The following is a 17,590-nucleotide window of genomic DNA, read 5'->3' as shown; positions in this document are numbered from 1 at the left end:
TTTTCCTGATGTCATACCTTATAACTACCTCTCTTGGGAATTCTCATCATGTATCCCAAAAGGAATAAATACCTCAGAGTGTCCTAAAGCAAAAAGTAGCACACATGAGCTCCTCACACTCCCAGGAGGCCAGCACAGCGTGCACTGAGTCTGCAACAAATTCTGCTCACTGAGGGTCTGCAAACAAAGGTTCAATTGATGAATTGAACTGATTTTAAAGGGAGGTTTTCTAAGCACTGAAGCACAACAAAGAACAAGCAACAACAATTCTTAAAAAAATCTGCAAGTTTTATTTAGCATATATGCGACTGATTTCCACCCTGTGGCTTCTCACTTGGATTCGTCTGTAGGTTCAGGAAGATGACAATGCACACTCTGCCTTCCCTGAGCCCCCCACAGCAGCTGAGCGCTGCTCCATGTGCTCAGATCATCAGGAGCTGGATTACACGTGCCCGAATGGACTGGAACTGCTCTGCTGCAGATTCAGGAGACAATGGCAGAGAGGGGCTGGCCGAGGCGTCGTCCCAATTCCATTTCTGTGTGACAAGAAGCGGTTTGTTCCCAACAGCTGCAACAATCCCCAGCTCGCTTCCGTGGTGAGTACCGATGGCACACAAATGGCAGCCTGAGGAAATCGTGTTCTGGGCTCTAAGTGGTCGGGACAGGGTCTGATTTTTTGTTTTGTACTTGTATGATGATTAGTACGACAGGGCTCTGATGGATGACATGGCAACACAGAATTAAAAACTCCTCGACAGGCTTACATCGACTTCTAGGAAAAGACAAAAGCTTAGGACCCTTCTGAAATCTACTTTTAATCCGAAGCACGGGGATTGTCAGCATGCTGCACCTTCCAGCTTTTCAAAGCAGCTTACCTCTGAAGACCAGGAAACATTGATTTCTACAGAAACAATGGGCAACCCCCAGGCTAACCTCAGCACTACTGTTTAACAGGGGACCTGCCAGCGTGCCAGTCCAGCTTCAAGTGTGCTTTACTTCAGTCTAACATCCCCACAAAATTCTTCTCACATCTTCCAAACCTAAAATCTTATTTTCCCCTAAAGCTTCTCATCATTAGCAATTTCCAAGTAACATAGTATTTTTACAACATTCAAAAATGTCATGCTGGACTGTGCTAGGGAGTAATCTGCAAATATAAGCTTAGCAAAGTTTGAATTGACTTGTCCAGAGAAAAAACCTACAAGTGAACACCTACACCTGCCTACAAAGAGCTAACAAGCCCCTGGCAGCTGCCAGCATCAAAGCACAGCGGATGTTTCTAATACAGGGTAAGGATAACAATATCACCTTTTGTTCTCTCCAGCTTGTTTTCCCTGCAGTCATATTTTGCTTCTTATGATTTTTTTAGTCTCTGCATCTTCTTGGACAGCACCGAGCCCGACGACAAGGATACGAGAGTCTTTCCCTGCCGGACGGAGAGAACCAGGAAAACAGTTAAAATAAGAACAGGGCAGTTTGAAATTCATACTTGCAACGAGAAGCAGCGCCTAACAAACAGAACAAAAGGAAACAAACCATGATACCTGCCTGGGGACAGAAGACTTATAAACTCTCCAGGATTTACAATTCCAGCAACCAACCCTTTCAGGACAGCAGCCAAGTGTCCCATGGGGTGGTGCTGCACCAAAGAACCATCTGAGAGGTTCCAAAGAGTGAAATGCACAATATTTTGCAAAGACAAAAATCTTGCAAAATAACAAAAATACAATAGATGTAAACTACAGGGCAAGAGTACAAGTGTTACCTTTGGGAGCTGGAACCATCCAGGTGAGCACCTGATAACTGGATCCTCACCAGAGTTTGAACCCTTCAGGACACAGAAGGGTTTTCCCCAGAAATTTCACAGACTGAGTTTTGATAGAAGCACGCTCGCTGGATCCTCAGAAACGTCGCCCATTCTCTAGGTGTCTGGAGAGAACTGCAAATGGCTCTCACGTAGTTTGAGCTAGTTCTGTAAGGTCTCAGGGTGAATTTCACCAGATGCAACCAAACTGGGCAACTCCCAGTGGGACAGAAGGAACCCAAAGCTTGGGTAAGCAGAGCTGCAGCAAATACTGAGGAAACAAACGTAACAGCGTAAAAAATAATAAACCATCCTTTTTTTTCTCTTGCTTTTGTTTTTTTCTTATTCAGATCAGCATAGCAATTAAAGAGAAGGCGAAAAACTCACCATTACTGAACATTTCATCACCTGTAAGCTGAGCATCCTTAGCACAGAGGACTCCAAAGTTAAAATTCACCGATCCCTGGGAAATAAAACCAAATATCGTATGGTAAACAATCAAACAGCAGACATAAAAATTTGTTTCCTCTAAGGACTTTCAGGTACGTATGTATCTTTGCATTACACATTAGAACATACACTTTATACCATCACTAATACATAATAATTTACCTTTAAATTTTGATAGTATAGCATGAATTTTTAACTTAAACTGGTGATCTATTATTATTCAGTTGGTGCCTAAAGTTATTTCTGCTGTCACGTTCAAAAAAACATGAATTTTTTTTACTGGAATGAGCAATTGATTTCAAAGTCATCACAAGCCCACCAAAACACAAAGCTGGGTTCACTGGACGGCTCTGTGAGCTAGAAGTAGTTAGGCTTCTACTTCCCTCTTGTTCTTCCAGAACCAATAAATCCTGTCAACAAAACCAGGATCTTTAGCCCACTGCTGTGAAAGATTCTACAAGGATGATGGTTTGATTTGTGTTTAGAAGTTTTGATTTGAAATGGCCAGACCAATGGATAAAGACAGTTTAAGTAGTATTACATTACTATTATTATTATTTCTATTATTATTTTTACTAGTACTACTACTATTATTATCACCTGCTACTGGAAGAAACAAACCAGTAGTACCTATACTTAATTACTTTTATTTCCAGAAAATAATAAAGAAAAAGAACCAAACCAAAAAAAGTCACTTCCTACCTTTTATATCAAGGGATGAAAAATTTCTCTTGGGCTCTTCTCCAATTTATCAAGACTCATAGCACTGAAAGGCAAACAAAACAGTGCTTTATAGAAGGTCAAGTGCACGTTTCAAGGCTGAACCACCAACTGATTGCAGTGACAGCAGCTACAACATGAATCGTTCCCAGAGCCTCTGTTCAATGGAATGTTCTGTGGAACTGCCATTTCTTTCCCAAAATACTAACTTCCAACACTTCCTAAACGTATTTTGTATTTTAAAACCACAGAAGTTAGTGAGACTCTGTGCGGAGGTCAGCTTTAAATTTATTTCCTTCCAAAGCACAGAGCTCTGTTCCATCACCCTTCCCTTTGGCTCTACACTGAATCATGGTGAGCATTTGAGGACTGCTCAATAATCAATTCTATTTCTCTCTTTTTCTAGTTCTCTCTATTCCTAAATCATTCAAAACAAGTCAAATGAAAAATGACAAGTTCAGCATCACAGTCACACTTTTTCCCTTTGTCTGCTCAAGAACAGGCTCTAAATCCACTTATTGCTGCCTTCAACGATTCAGACTTGCAAAACCATTCTTACATGTTTTACAGGTTTATCATAAAACCCACAGAACGCAAGCTCTGAATTACAGGAAAAGGTACACAGGCAAATATCTAAAGGGATCACTTATTTGTAAATACATACCTTGATAGAGAGCGCACTGAGAACCTTTCTGTGGGACTCTAAGGGACGCATGCTTTCTGAGCACCCTGTAAACAAGAAAAGCTACGATATATTACAGGACATCCCCACTTTTTCTACATATTCAAAAAGGATTTTTAAAAAAAACAGTTCAGTTACAAAAGAAGGAAGAAAACCAAGCTAATTTTACTTAGCTGGGTTTACTGCCGATTTAGAGAAAAATGCCGGGCCGCGTCGGCCGTTGCGTCACACGCCGCGCCGGCAGCAGGGCCTGCCGGGAGTTGGAGTCTCGGGCTCACAGCCACGGCTCCGTCCCCCGCCACCGGGAGCTGCAGTCCCTCCCGGGCATCAAACGGGTCCTTCGCCCCAGGGCGAGGAAGGACCTGAGGGAGCACCGCTCCTCCCGGATGCCCTCTCTTTTTCTCTCCAACTCTTTTTCTTTTTTTAACTCTGTTTTTCACCCCTTTCCCTTCCCTTCCCTTCTGCTCTCCTGCTTTCTTTCCTTTTTTTTTTTTTTTTCCTTTTTTTTCCCTTTCCCTTTCTTTTTCTTGTATTTCTAATCTTGGTTTGCCTTTCTAGCTTTAGAATAAAAAAGCAGCAGTAGTAACTTTCAGGCTACCTGGGAGTAAAAAAAACCCCAAAACTATAACGATTGAAAGAAAACTATTTATTCCCTGGGAGCCTGAAATTTTCTACTGCTGCAAATGACACAGAGCTTTTTATTCCTTCTTATATATAGTTGATATTTCATACTCACTTTATACACCGCCCGCTGCCGTCTGCACCGGCGCTCTGCGGGCAGAGCGCTGCGGCGTCGTTCGGTTCTGTTTAAATAAACTCGGCTAAATTAGGCTTGGTTCGGCTTAGGTCTAAAATCGTTTCGGTTCGGCTTTTCGTCTAAATTCGGCTTTTCCGGCTCTTCGGCTGAACTCGGCCCGGTTGGGCTAAAGTCGGTCATATTCGGCTCTTTGTCTAAATGCGGCCAATGTCGGCTACCGGTTACACTCGGCTATCACCGGCTCTTCGTCTCAAGTCGGCTGTGTTCGGCTGCACTCGGCTCTTCGGCTCAAGTCGGCTGTGTTCGGCCACACTCGGCTCTTCGGTGAAACTCGGCTGTTTTCGGCCACACTCGGCTCTTCGGGGAAACTCGGCTGTTTTCGCCCACACTCGGCTCTTCGGCTCTTCGGAACTATTCGGCCCGGCTCGGCTCCCTCAGGGCGGGAAGGCGGCCGTCAGAGGACCCCGGCACAGCGAGGCGTTTCCCCAGATGCCTGTCACAAACCCGCCGAAATACGCCCGCCCGCGGCGCCGCTGAGACCACAGCATGTGTCGGGTACACTTGAAACGTCACAGAAAATACCACCGGGGCCGCGCCGGGGTCGGTATTCCATGCAGGCAGTCCAGTGACACCCACCCCGGTCCTCCACTTCCCCGCCCTTTTCGCCGCCCTGTTGAGAAGGTCAATTAAAAGTCCGCGACATCCGCGACGCGCCACTCCCAAGGTGGCGGCCTCTCGGCGCAGGGCTGCAGTACCGCGCTCTGTCCACAAGGCGGCAGCACTGCCGCCTGCCCCAGCCGGGGGCGCAGCGCGCCTCGGGGCTGCGGGCAGCGAAGGCGGCAAAAAAGAACAGGGGCGATCCCCGCCGAAAACTGCTCTGAAATAAATGCCCCAAAACAACCGGGAAGAGGGAAAAAAAACTTCTGCCTCTAATCTAATAGGATAAAACAAAACAAAACCCCAACAATGTCTTTAAACAAAAAAAATTAAATCTTTTAAAAATATTTTTTTCATATTAATATTCACATTTCTATTTAATAATGTATATTGATGTACACTGTCCATTTATACATTTGTTTTTATGAATACATTTCTATTCCATATTGCATATATCCCTAAAACTTAAATTTATTTTTATATTTTTATACATATTTTTACATAGTAAGTATATATTTCTGTTAGGATTTTTACTTCTGTAACACTCACAGTACTCAAAATAAAACCCCTGCCTCTACCCCATACATGGCAAATAAAACCCTCTTTCATTTCAACTGTATTTAAATTTTTTAAAAAAATATTTCTCAAATTTATATTTAAAATGTTTACTGATGTATGATCGATTTTGTATTCATATTTAGCGATTTTTTATAAATTTATATTCTATGTTACATGTGTTCCTATTACTTATATTTTTATATACTTTTATTCATATCTTTATATATTTATTATATCTTTCTGTGTTAGGATTTTTACATCTGTAACATTTACATCATTTAAAATAAAGCCCCTGCCTCTACCCACATTAAAGCCAAAAAGAACCTCAGTCTTCTCAACTGTATTTAAATATTTTTTAAAATTCTATTTTCCAGGTTCATATTCACTTTTACATTTAAAATGTATACTAATGTATACTCTTATTCGTATTCTCCATTACATCTCTTCCTATTATTTATATTTACTTATATTTTGTGTTTATATATATATTTATATCTTGATTTTATATCTCAACATTTAGAAATATATAACAATAATATCTACATTCATATTATTTAAAATAAAAACCCTGCCTCTAACCCAATAATAAAAAAGACCCCAACCCTTTCTTTTAAAAAATATTTAAATAGGTTTTATCCTTATGTCTGATTTTTATATTCGTATTTCTATTTATAATAATGTATATTAATGTCTATTGCTTACTTATACATTTATCTTTACCAATGTCAAGTTATAAATAAATTTACATTCTATACTACATCTGATGCGAGTAGTTATTTATATATTTTTGTACATATTTTTATACATTGATTAAATATTTCTGCGTCAAGATTTTTACTTCTCTAACACTTATAATATTCAAAATAAAACCCCTGCCTCTACTTAAATAAAAGCCAAAACATTCCCTTTCTTTTAAACTATATTTACATATTTTTATATTTATATTCCCGTATAATGTTATTTATATTCTGTACTACAACTCTTCATATTACTTACATATATTTATATATAAATTTATATTCATGCTTTAGCAATTTCTCTTTATATATTTATTATATATTTCTATCTTAAGATCCACATTTCTATATTACTTATATTATTTAAAATAAAACTCCTGCCTCTAACCAAATAAAAACCAAGGACACCCCTTTATTTGAACCAGATTTAAAATGCAGGAAGTAAATTTATTTTTCAAAATTATAATGATATTCATATGGATGTTTTTACTTATTTTCATATTCATAGATATTATATATATTAGAGAGAATACCTTCTAATAGAATAATAGATATTTTCTGTATTGTATATTTCTTTTACTCATATTTATTTAAATTAAATATTTATAGAGCTTTGTATTTGTATATATATTTGTATATCTGAATTGATATTTTATTTCTGTCATTTATTTAAAAACCCCAGCCTATAACCTAATAACACCCCCCAATTTATTGTAACTCTATTTAAATATTTTTATATTTACAATCTATATTTATTTATCTCTGTGTATATATATATATATATAAAATAGACCATCATTTATCTATATGATAATATGTTACAATTATATACCATGTATTACAGTTTTATGTATGTATCTATTATCTATATTCATGTTTACCACTCTAATGTTATATTTATTTTTAAATGTATATTTATTTCTATTTTCATCTCTATATTAAACCATAGAAGTTCACTAACCCGACGCACCGGAGCCACAACGATACCGTACCTTTGTCAGCGCCGGCACGCAGCACACGCCCGTCCCGTCGCAGCACATCAAACCAAACCTGTTTCTATCACTAACGGAACAAACATCCCACAACGTCACTGAACCCTAATAAAAACTCAAATAAACCTAACTGTAAATCAATTTTAAATCCCACTATAAAGTAGCCCAAAACCTCCGCACATTCTCATCATAAACTTCCTCCTAAACCAATATCTCAAAAACCCCAAAAAACTCAAAAACAACTCGAAAATGACACAACTGCTAATAAAAACAAACACCCATTAACAATTAAATCAAACCAACTCACAAGACTCAAAACTGCACAACTGACCCTGAACATTACTAAAAAAAGTCCCCAAAGCTCTACCTTTATGTTAATGCACAAATAATAACCTATCATCTATAAAAGTTATTTGAAAAAATTTAAAAAAATAATTAAAACCATGAAAATAAAAAACCTAAACTATTGAAATACTAAAAAATATCACTACCCAAATTAAAAAACGTATTGCCTATAAAAACCCACCATATAAACGCCCCTGTCCCAAAAAGTAAAAAAAAACTATCGAACCAGAAAGAAATCAGAACTTAGGAACACTAAAACCATAGTGTTCAAGAAGTCACACCACATCCCTTATCATACCCCAACTACAAACAACAGAAAACAATACAAGGAATTCTTAAAAAACACCTTAAGACCACTACATTGAAAAACATTTCAAAAATGAAAAACTGCATCTAACAAAAGCCATCTAATAAATTCACACCCAAAACTCCAGCAGCCCAGCTGGCCCTACCAAAGCTCTATGTTTATACATACAACAAACAAAACCAAAATCCCGGTAATACCCATCAGAAATCTATGAAAGAATCCTATTGAAATTAATCCTGCCTCAAATACAAACCAACCCATCCAGAAAGTCAGCTTCACTCGGAAAACAATTTACACAGAGTTAATAATACCAAGAAATAAAACAACACATCATATATCACCAATGAATATAATAGTGAAGGAGAAAAAAAAAAAACCACTACATTTTTTTCTTTTTGTTTTTTAAGCTAACTTCTTTTATTAGCTAGAACAAAAGCTTTTGCTAGGACTGTAACAACAACAACAACTTCTTTTTCTTCTTCTCCTTTTAAAATGTCCCTTCTCACTCCCAAATTCCTTTCAACTCCTGAGTTTACATCCAAGCAAAAAGCAAAATTCGTGCACTCGTGCGTTCGCTGCTCCTGTCAGGTTCTCTGTTTCCCTCCACATCTTCTTACACTTTCAGTCCTCACGCTGTCCCGCCGTGATGAGTCTGACAGAAGAATTGGCACAAGTTAACAGAGCATTTCCCTCCCTCCCTGCCTCTGCTTTCCTCAGCGCATTTCAATCCATCCCAGGCCTGCAGCGATGCCCGCTCACCCCAAAGCTCACAGCAAGCACGCAGCAGCTCAGGCTCGCTCGGCTCCGGGGCTCTGTGCCTTGGATAGCCGAGGAAACTTCTGATGAGCCTCCGTTCCAATAAACTGGAATGCAAACTCACCCCCATCTCAGAGCCTCAGTGACCTCGCCCAGCCCCTTCATGACTTGCAGGCACAAGGATGCAAAGCAGCTTTTTGTCTTTTCTCTTGAGTGCCAACGGGTCAAATATGTCGGCTTTGACATCACTGATTACCCTCTCTTTGAAGTCTCCCAAGGACACTTTTAAAGAAAAGACAGAAGACTGCTGGTACATCCACGTGGGATCAGGAGGAAAGCAGCAAGGATCCGAGGCCAGCGGCGCGGCCGGGCAGTGCCACGTCCCTGCCACCCTGTGACAAGGCACACGGCTGCAGAGCCCCAGAGCCTGCAGGCCCTGCAGCTGCCACACGGATGGACCTGGTTCCCTCCCCGGGTGCCCAGGGGGAAACCTGAGGGCAGGCGTCCTCCCCGAGGGTGCACCCGGAGCCCCGGGCAGGGACGGAGTCGCCGGCTGCTCTCTGGGGACGAGACCCTCCCTGCAGGCGACGCTGCCTCGTCCTCTCCCTCCCCGTGGGACAGGGACCTCCAGGGTCTATGAGCAGCCTCCTTCCGTCAGCGTCCAGGTGCTGTGTCACAGCCAGAGGGGTCGAGGCTTTCCAGAGCCATAGCATCCTTTAGGTTGCAAAAGCCTTCTAAGGCCATCGAGCCCAGCTGTTGCCCCAGCACTGCCAAGCCCCCACCCAAATCAGGTCCCTAAACACCACATCTTGCCATGCTTTAAATGTCTCCAGCAATGGGGACTGCCCTGGGCAGCCTGCTCCTACGCCTGACCACCCTTTCAGTGAACAAATTGGTCCTCAAAGCCAATCTAAGCCTTCCCTGCTGCAACTTGAGGCCATTTCCTTTTGTCACATCACCTCTTACCGGAGAGATCTCGGCACTTAAACCTTACCTGCCCCTTCCCTAGGAGGTCTCTGGCTTGCCTGGATGAGAGGAGAAACACTCCCACCACAGCAACGGCAGCTCAGCAGGTCCCACACCGAGGCAGGGGAGCAGCTGTCCTCACCAGAGCTCCCGTGTCAGCTCTCAGAGATCGGCTCTGCTCAGCGCTTCAGAATTGGCTGTTTGGAGGAGGGGGAAAAAACAGGTTAGCCAAGATTTTTATCCAGACTTATCTGATGTCTTTGCCTGCTTTGCCTCTTCCTGACTTCCTCCTGCTAAGAAAACAGCTGCCTTTGGACTTCTAGGGGGAACTGCCACATAATGCTTGAAAAGGAACTACAGAAAAGTGCCTCATTTTTAAAGACTCAGCCAAGAAGACAGATAACTGCAGCTTCTCCATCCCCACTGCCTGCAGAGCTGCCAGGCACCAGGCCAGCTCTGCTGCTGCTTCAAGTTGTTCCCAACTCTGCTGCAAGAACTGAAGGCTGCTTTGGCGTGCCATTGCTCCGCTTCTCCCAAAAAAGATCTTTCAGTGCTGTTCTCCCTCCACGGGAAGGGCCCTTCTGTCTCACACACTCGGTGACACGAGACTGCGCGAAGCTGCAGCAGCCTCTGCTCCAGGTGGGAAGGGCTTTCTTCCTCCTCTGGCACTTGGCTGGCACAGGTTGCTCACAGATGCTGGGGCTGCCCCATCCCTGGAAGTGTTCGAAGGCCCATTGGCGCTCTGGGATCAGGCTCAGAGCAACCTGGACCATGGAACCATGTCCCTGCCCACGGCAGCAGGCTTGGAACGAGGTGATCTTTAGAGCCCCTTCCAACCTGAATTATTCCATGATTCTATGAACTCAAAAAACTCGGGGAAGAAATCTGTAAAGGTCACTAAATACATAAAAGCATATCCCCCTCAGCATAATTTTGAATGAAAAGTATATCTACAAACAGGGAGAAATATTCTATGTATTTGCTCTTGCTACCTTTCAGGCAACAGAAGTTAGTGAGACTCTGTGCGGAGGTCAGCTTTAAATTTATTTCCTTCCAAAGCACAGAGCTCTGTTCCATCACCCTTCCCTTTGGCTCTACACTGAATCATGGTGAGCATTTGAGGACTGCTCAATAATCAATTCTATTTCTCTCTTTTTCTAGTTCTCTCTATTCCTAAATCATTCAAAACAAGTCAAATGAAAAATGACAAGTTCAGCATCAGAGTCACACTTTTTTCCCTTTGTCTGGTCAACAACAGGCTCTAAATCCACTTATTGCTGCCTTCAACGATTCAGACTTGCAAAACCATTCTTACATGTTTTACAGGTTTATCATACAACCCACAGAACGCAAGCTCTCAATTACAGGAAAAGGTACACAGGCAAATATCTAAAGGGATCACTTATTTGTAAATACATACCTTGATAGAGATCGCACTGAGAACCTTTCCGTGGGACTCTAAGGGAGACGTATTTTCTCAGTACCCTGTAAACAAGAAAAGCTACGATATATTTATTACAGGACATCCCCACTTTTTCTACATACTCAAATAGGATTTTTAATAAAAATAATTCAGTTACAAAAGAAGGAAGAAAACCAAGCTAATTTTACGCAGCTATAATTACTCCCGATTTAGAGAAAAAAAAAAAGTCACGGGTGCTCGCCGTGCTCGCCCGGGGCGGCTCCTGCAGCCCCCGGCCCGCGGCAGCAAAGCACCGCCTCGCCCCCCGCCCCCGGCACCGCTGAGTGAGGCCGAGGAACCGGGCGGACGCTCCTTCCGCGCTGCTCAGCTCCACGCGGGCGCCCACACGGAGGCTTCGCCCGTCCGGCGTCGCCGTCCCGCGCGGGAGAGGCGCCGCCAGCTGCCCGCGCACAGCCCCGCGCGGCCGCCTGGCACGCCAGCCACTCATGTGCCGCGATAGCCGCTGCGTCACACGCCGCGCCGGCAGCAAGGCCTGCCGGGAGTTGTAGTCTCGGGCTGACAGCCACGGCGCCCTCCCCCGCCACCGGGAGCTGCAGTCCCTCCCGGGCATCAAACGGGTCCTTCGCCCCAGGGCGGGGAAGGACCTGAGGCAGCACCGCTCCTCCCGGATGCCCTCTCTTTTTCTCTCCAACTCTTTTTACTTTTTTCACTCTGTTTTTTTTTTCACCACTTCCCTTCCCCCTTGCTCTCCTGCTTCCTTTCATTTCCTTTCCTTTCCTTCCCTTCCCTTTGCCTTTCTTGTATTTCTGATCTTGGTTTACCTTTCCACCTTTAGAATAAAAAAGCAGCAGTAGAAACTTTCAGGCTACCCGGGAGTAAAAAAAAAACTCCAAAACGAAAATGCTTTAAAGAAAACTATTTATTCCCTGGGAGCCTGAAATTTTCTACTGCTGCACGTGACACAGAGCTTTTATTCCTTCTTATAGATAGTTAATATTTTATATATATTTATAGTTTATGTTGATGCATTATATTAATAGCTATATATAATATGCACCTTATTCAAAAAATATACGGGGATTATTTTTTAAATTATTTACCATATCTACTTCTACAACTTATTTTTCCTTATATTTCTGATTTTTATATAAATCTTTAATGTGTTTATGATATATTTCTATACTTATATTTCTACCTTTATATTATTTGTATTTGTAATTTTTACACTAAAACCCCTGCTTTGGCAAAGAAAAAACAAAACCATCCATTATTTTAAATTACCTAATTTTTTTTAATATTTATATTTATCATAATATACAACAAATGATAGATATAAATAGATAGATATATCACATCCATATTTATATCTATTTTATATCCATTTCCTATAATATTTTTCATAAAATATATGCAGTATTACGTGTATTATATATTGTATCAATTTATGTTATTTTACATTTACAATTTATTATTAATTTTTTATAGATCTGCATATAGTTGCAATACATTTATATATTTGTATTTTTGTTTGGGTTGTATTTACATTTAGATTCTCTATTCATATATCTATAAACATACACAATACTCTATTAAAATTAGAGTAACTTATTGTAATGTCTAATGACTTATGTTACATGTTAAATTTTAAAAATTAACCGAATATATAAAAATAAAATTGGCTCATTCCCATTGCTACACATCTATTTCTTTTGTTTCAATATAGTTAGAGTCATAATTGCATATTTAAAATCCAATTCCTAAATGAAATGACAAAACAAACAGCATCAAATTCCCACCAATATCTTCCAAAAACATCAAGATAGCCAAACAAGTGTCAGCGAAAAAACAAAGAACACTCTTTACAATAACAATTCTCATCACGACAGAAAAATGGAACCAAAATAAAAGAAAATCCTATAGAAACACACACAGCAAATTACAAAAAGCACTAAAAAAAAGTCAAACCAATCTACTAAACTCAAGCCAGTGCCACTCACCCTGAACGACGTTACTAAAAAAAAATAAAAAACAACAAAATTCTACCTCTACACTAACTCAAAGAATAAACAATCCTCTGTAAAAATAACTTTAAAACCTGAACTAATTAACAAAATGGAAAAACATCTCAACCACTAAAAACTAAGAAATTAACTACCCAAATAAATAAATACTTTAAAAAACCACTATATAAATACCCATGTTCCCAAAATAAACCCTGATAAACAATACTCAAATACATTAAAAGACAACAACAACAAAAAAAAAAAAAAAAAAAAAAAAAGAAACCAACAACAAGAATACCAAAAACCAGATAAACTTAAATCTGCAACAAAAAAATTATTCCAAACTGAATAAACCCATAGTGCCTCAAGCTATCAAAATAAAAATACCACCTAGAAACAAACACAAAGACTAAAGACAAACGTAACCATAAACCATGTCCCCCAAATTACCCGTAACCATAAAACATACACTACAATCAAACAAACCAAACAAATAAAAGCCCTGGAAGACGGTAAACACACATGCATTTATCGAGATTAAAAACCCGCGGCTATGAACGACACGACGCTACCCCAAGCCCCCCAAAACAAACACTACACACTCACGCTAATAAAAGCCGCCGCAACAGAATTAAAATGCGAACCGCTGCTTCGCGCTTCGACCCGTAAAAACCATTGCGCGCCCTTCTAAACATAATACCCAGGAAAAAAAAAAAATCCGACTACAAAACCCAATCCAAAACAAACCTTTACCATCCCTACCGGCACCGAGAACCGTGCCGCTCGGGAAGAACACCGCATCCCTTAGCGTACGCCCGCTGCAAACCGAACACAGCCACGCAATCAACGCCTCCAAAGCGCCTCCGAGCCGCGGCACCGCCGAGCTTTGAGCGGCCGAACCCCGCGCTCGCTGCCGGCCCCGGACGGAGCGCGGCTCCCGGCAGGGAAGCGGCTCCTGCGGCGGCTGCTCCGGCACGCGGGGCCGGCGCCGTCCCGGGGAGCCCCGCCCGCTGCCCCTGCCCGGCGGGGCCGGCACCGGGCCCGGGGCTCCCGGCGGCGCCCCGGCCCCGCGCCCGGAGCGGACGGAGCGGCCGGCACCGCCCGGGCCGGCGCAGCAGCGCCCGCGCCGCCTCCGCCGCCCTCGGCCGGCCCGGCCCGGCTCCCCTCGGCTCGCACCGGCGCGGCTCCGCCACCGCCGCCCTCGGCCGGCCCGGCCGCGCCGAATCCCCCGTGCGCCCCGGCAGCTGCCCGGGCCGTGCCAGCAGCGCTCCCGAGCGGGAACGTTCCGGGCCGGGAACGTTCCGGGCCGGGCCGCGGGCACGAGGAGCGCCCTCCTATGCAGCGGCACAGCCCCATTGCAGCCCTGCAAACGCTGCCGGAGCTGCGGCTCCCCGCAACGCAACCCCGAAACTGACGCCGCAGGCGGGGCTCATCTCACTTCAACAAGGGCAAAGAAATGCGTTCTCCCCTAAAATTTCACCCCCTACGACAGGAGAAAAGAAGGGGTGCTCCTCAAATGAAAGCCTTCGACTGATGGGAAAGGGCGATTTCGACCTCCATTCAAACCCTTGAAAAGGAGGGACACCAGGGCTGCCCCCTCCATTTAAACCCTAGGGTGATGAAAATGGGGTGGGCTGCCTTCAAATCAAACCCATAATACCACAAGAATACTTTTCCCATTCCCCTTAGAATAGAACGCAGGGATTCCCTGTCACCCCAGGGATACCCCTAACAGCCTGGAAAAGGCAGCTTTTCCTGCAATCAACACCCTTAAAACCACAAGTCAAGAGGGATCCCCTCAGTTCAAACGCAGACAATAAGAGAAGAGTAGCTGCTTCCTTCTCCGTAATTCCTTTTGTCCTCATAAGCTCCGCTTTTGTTCCTGGGGAACCGGGGAGGGACTGGCAGGATGAAATTGCAAAGGGGAAGGAGCAAATTCCCCGCTCCAAACCCACACGGGCTCACCTGTTCGGCTGCTGCTCCCCGGCACAAAGATTTGTCCCTCGGCGCCTCCTTTAAGCGATGCTCCGCGTACCCAAGCGCGGATCCAGGTGTCCCCCCGACCCTGTGGGAAGCTCTCGCAGCCCTTCCACGAGACAGCGCCGGCAGCGCCCCATAAACCCCTCCACTCAGCAGCTCCATGCAAAAGGGAGCTGAGGCAAAGCCTCCCCCTAAAACAGGCTCGCCCCGGCAGGAGCCGGCCCCTCATCATCCTCACAGCTCACACCTGGGCTGCTCCGAGCCCCCACCATCCTAACAGCTCATACCTGGGCTGCTCCGAGCCCCCCCATCATCCTCACACTCACACCTGGTGCTGATCCGACCCCCATCTTCCTCACACTCACACCTGGGCTGCTCCGAGCCCCCATCATCCTCGCACTCACACCTGGGCTGCTCCAAACCCCCATCATATATTTTTCATATTTATATTCGCATGTATATTTAGAATTTATATTACTGTATAATAAAAATTATATTATATATTGCATCTCTTCATGTTACTTACATAGATTTCTATTTCTATTTCTATTCATAGTTTGGTATTATATCTTTATATCTCTATATATTTATTATATATTTCTGTATTTCGATTTACATTTCTATAGTACTTACATTATTTAAAATAAAACCCCTGCCTCTAATGAAATAAAAAGCAAAGACACCCCTTTCTTTAAAACACATTAAAAATTTTAAAAATAATTTTGTCATAATCCTATTCACATCTAGATTTGTAATTTTCATTTGTTATATTTATAGATATTATATATATTGGAGAGAATACCTTTTTATATAATAATAGATATATTCTTTTGACACAATATATTTCTTTTACTTATATTTATATATATTAAATATTTATTGATATCAACATATATATGATATATTTGGATTTCTAGTTTTATATTTTTTATTAAATCTCCAGCCTATACCCCAATAAAAGCCAAACAATCCCCAATGTATTTAAACTATATTTAAACATAAATCCTGTCACAGCTGCATTGCACAGCAGTGCCCCAAGCTAATCTGACACTTGTTCATCTCCTGGACCTGAATCTGAACCCGCTCACCTTGATCGCACCTGGCAGAACCATTTTCGTACCTTTTCTGGCATTTCTTGTTTTTTTTTGTCTTGAGTTTTTGTGGCCTGTATTGCCTCTCTTTCTTGCCTTGTTTCGTGGGGCTTTTACTACCTTTTTCCTTGATTTTTTTCTGGCATTTCTTGGGGTTTTTTCTTCGTTTCTTCTTGCCCATTTTGGTGTTTTTTCTGGTTTTTCCTTGCCCCCCTTGGGTTTTTTTTCCTGTTTTTTTTTTTGTTTTTTTGTTTTTTTTTTTTTTTTCCCTGGGTTTTTCTTTGGCATTTTGGTGTTTTTTTTTTTTTTTTTCTGGATTTTTCTTCCCCATCTTGGTTTTTTGTTCTGATTTTATTTGTTGCCCATCTTGGGGTTTTTCCCTGGTCTGTTTTCAGGGATTTTTCTTGCCCATCTTGGGTTCTTTTCTGTTTTTTTTTTTTTTTTCTGGGTTTTTCTTAGGGTTTTTTTCCGTTTTTTTTTTTTTTTTCTGGGATTTTTCTCGCCCATCTTGGGGTTCTATTCTGCACTTTTTCTTGCCCATCTTGGGGTTTTCTTCTGCGTTTTTTTCTTGCCCATCTTGTTGTTGTTGTTGTTTGGGTTTTTTTGTTTGTTTGGTTTTGGTTTTTTTTTCCTGTTTTTTTTTTTTTTTTCCTGTGGTATTTCTGGGATTTTTCTTGCCCATCTTGGGTTTTTTTTGGGGGGGGCGGTTTTCTCGCCCATCTCGAGGTTTTTTTCTGTGGGTTTGTTTTTTGTTGTTTTTTCTTTTCTTTATCTTTTTTTTCCCCCTAGGTTTCTCCTTGCCCTCCTGGTTTTTGTTTTTTTTTTTGTCTGTCTTCTTTCCTTCCTTCTTTCTTCCTTTCAGTTCCTTTCCTTATTTTCTTTTTTCCTTTTTCTTCCTTTCTTTCCCTGTACTTCTAATCTTGGTTTTCCTTTCTAGCTTTAGAATAAAAAAGCAGCAGTAGTAACTTTCAGGCTACCTGGGAGTAAAAAAAACTCCAAAACGAAAATGATTTAAAGAAAATTATTTATTCCCCGGGAGCCTGAAATTTTCTACTGCTGCAAGTGACATAGAGCTTTTATTCCTTCTTATAGATAGTTGATATTTTATACTCACTTTATACAGTGCTCCCTGCCGTCTGCACCGGCGCACTGCAGGCACAGCGCCCCCTGCCATCTGCACAGGCGCACTGCAGGCAGAGTGCTGCGGCGTCGTTCGGTTCTGTTTAATGAAACTCGGCTTGGTTCGGCTCTTGGTCTAAACTCGTTTAAGTTCGCCTCTTCGGCCAAACTCGGCACGGTTCGGCTAAACTCGGTCATATTCGGCACATTGTCTAAATGCGGCTCAAATCGGCTACACTCGGC

General features: G+C 42.3%; 2 long non-coding RNA genes across 4 annotated transcripts; both read right to left on the bottom strand.

The window, feature by feature from the left end:
- Window positions 1-437: 437 nt before the first annotated feature.
- LOC131567758 (uncharacterized) lies at window positions 438-4,680 on the bottom strand. The gene is made up of 7 exons (XR_009275660.1): window positions 4,393-4,680; window positions 3,639-3,703; window positions 2,957-3,020; window positions 2,192-2,267; window positions 1,766-2,075; window positions 1,309-1,426; window positions 438-536 (listed from the first exon to the last, which is right to left on the bottom strand). It is a non-coding gene; the product is annotated as an uncharacterized LOC131567758 (long non-coding RNA).
- Window positions 4,681-8,433: 3,753 nt separating this feature from the next.
- LOC131567757 (uncharacterized) lies at window positions 8,434-15,278 on the bottom strand. 3 transcript variants are annotated; one of them, XR_009275658.1, is made up of 4 exons: window positions 15,123-15,278; window positions 11,152-11,216; window positions 9,760-9,928; window positions 8,434-8,661 (listed from the first exon to the last, which is right to left on the bottom strand). It is a non-coding gene; the product is annotated as an uncharacterized LOC131567757 (long non-coding RNA). The 3 variants fall into 3 exon arrangements; XR_009275657.1 differs by lacking the exon at window positions 15,123-15,278 and adding an exon at window positions 13,911-14,096; XR_009275659.1 differs by lacking the exon at window positions 15,123-15,278 and adding an exon at window positions 13,905-14,061.
- Window positions 15,279-17,590: the final 2,312 nt, after the last annotated feature.

Source organism: Ammospiza caudacuta, chromosome 24 (genome assembly GCF_027887145.1).
Source record: "Ammospiza caudacuta isolate bAmmCau1 chromosome 24, bAmmCau1.pri, whole genome shotgun sequence".
NCBI classification, from domain to species: domain Eukaryota; kingdom Metazoa; phylum Chordata; class Aves; order Passeriformes; family Passerellidae; genus Ammospiza; species Ammospiza caudacuta.
This window is presented reverse-complemented; position numbering and strand designations above follow the sequence as displayed.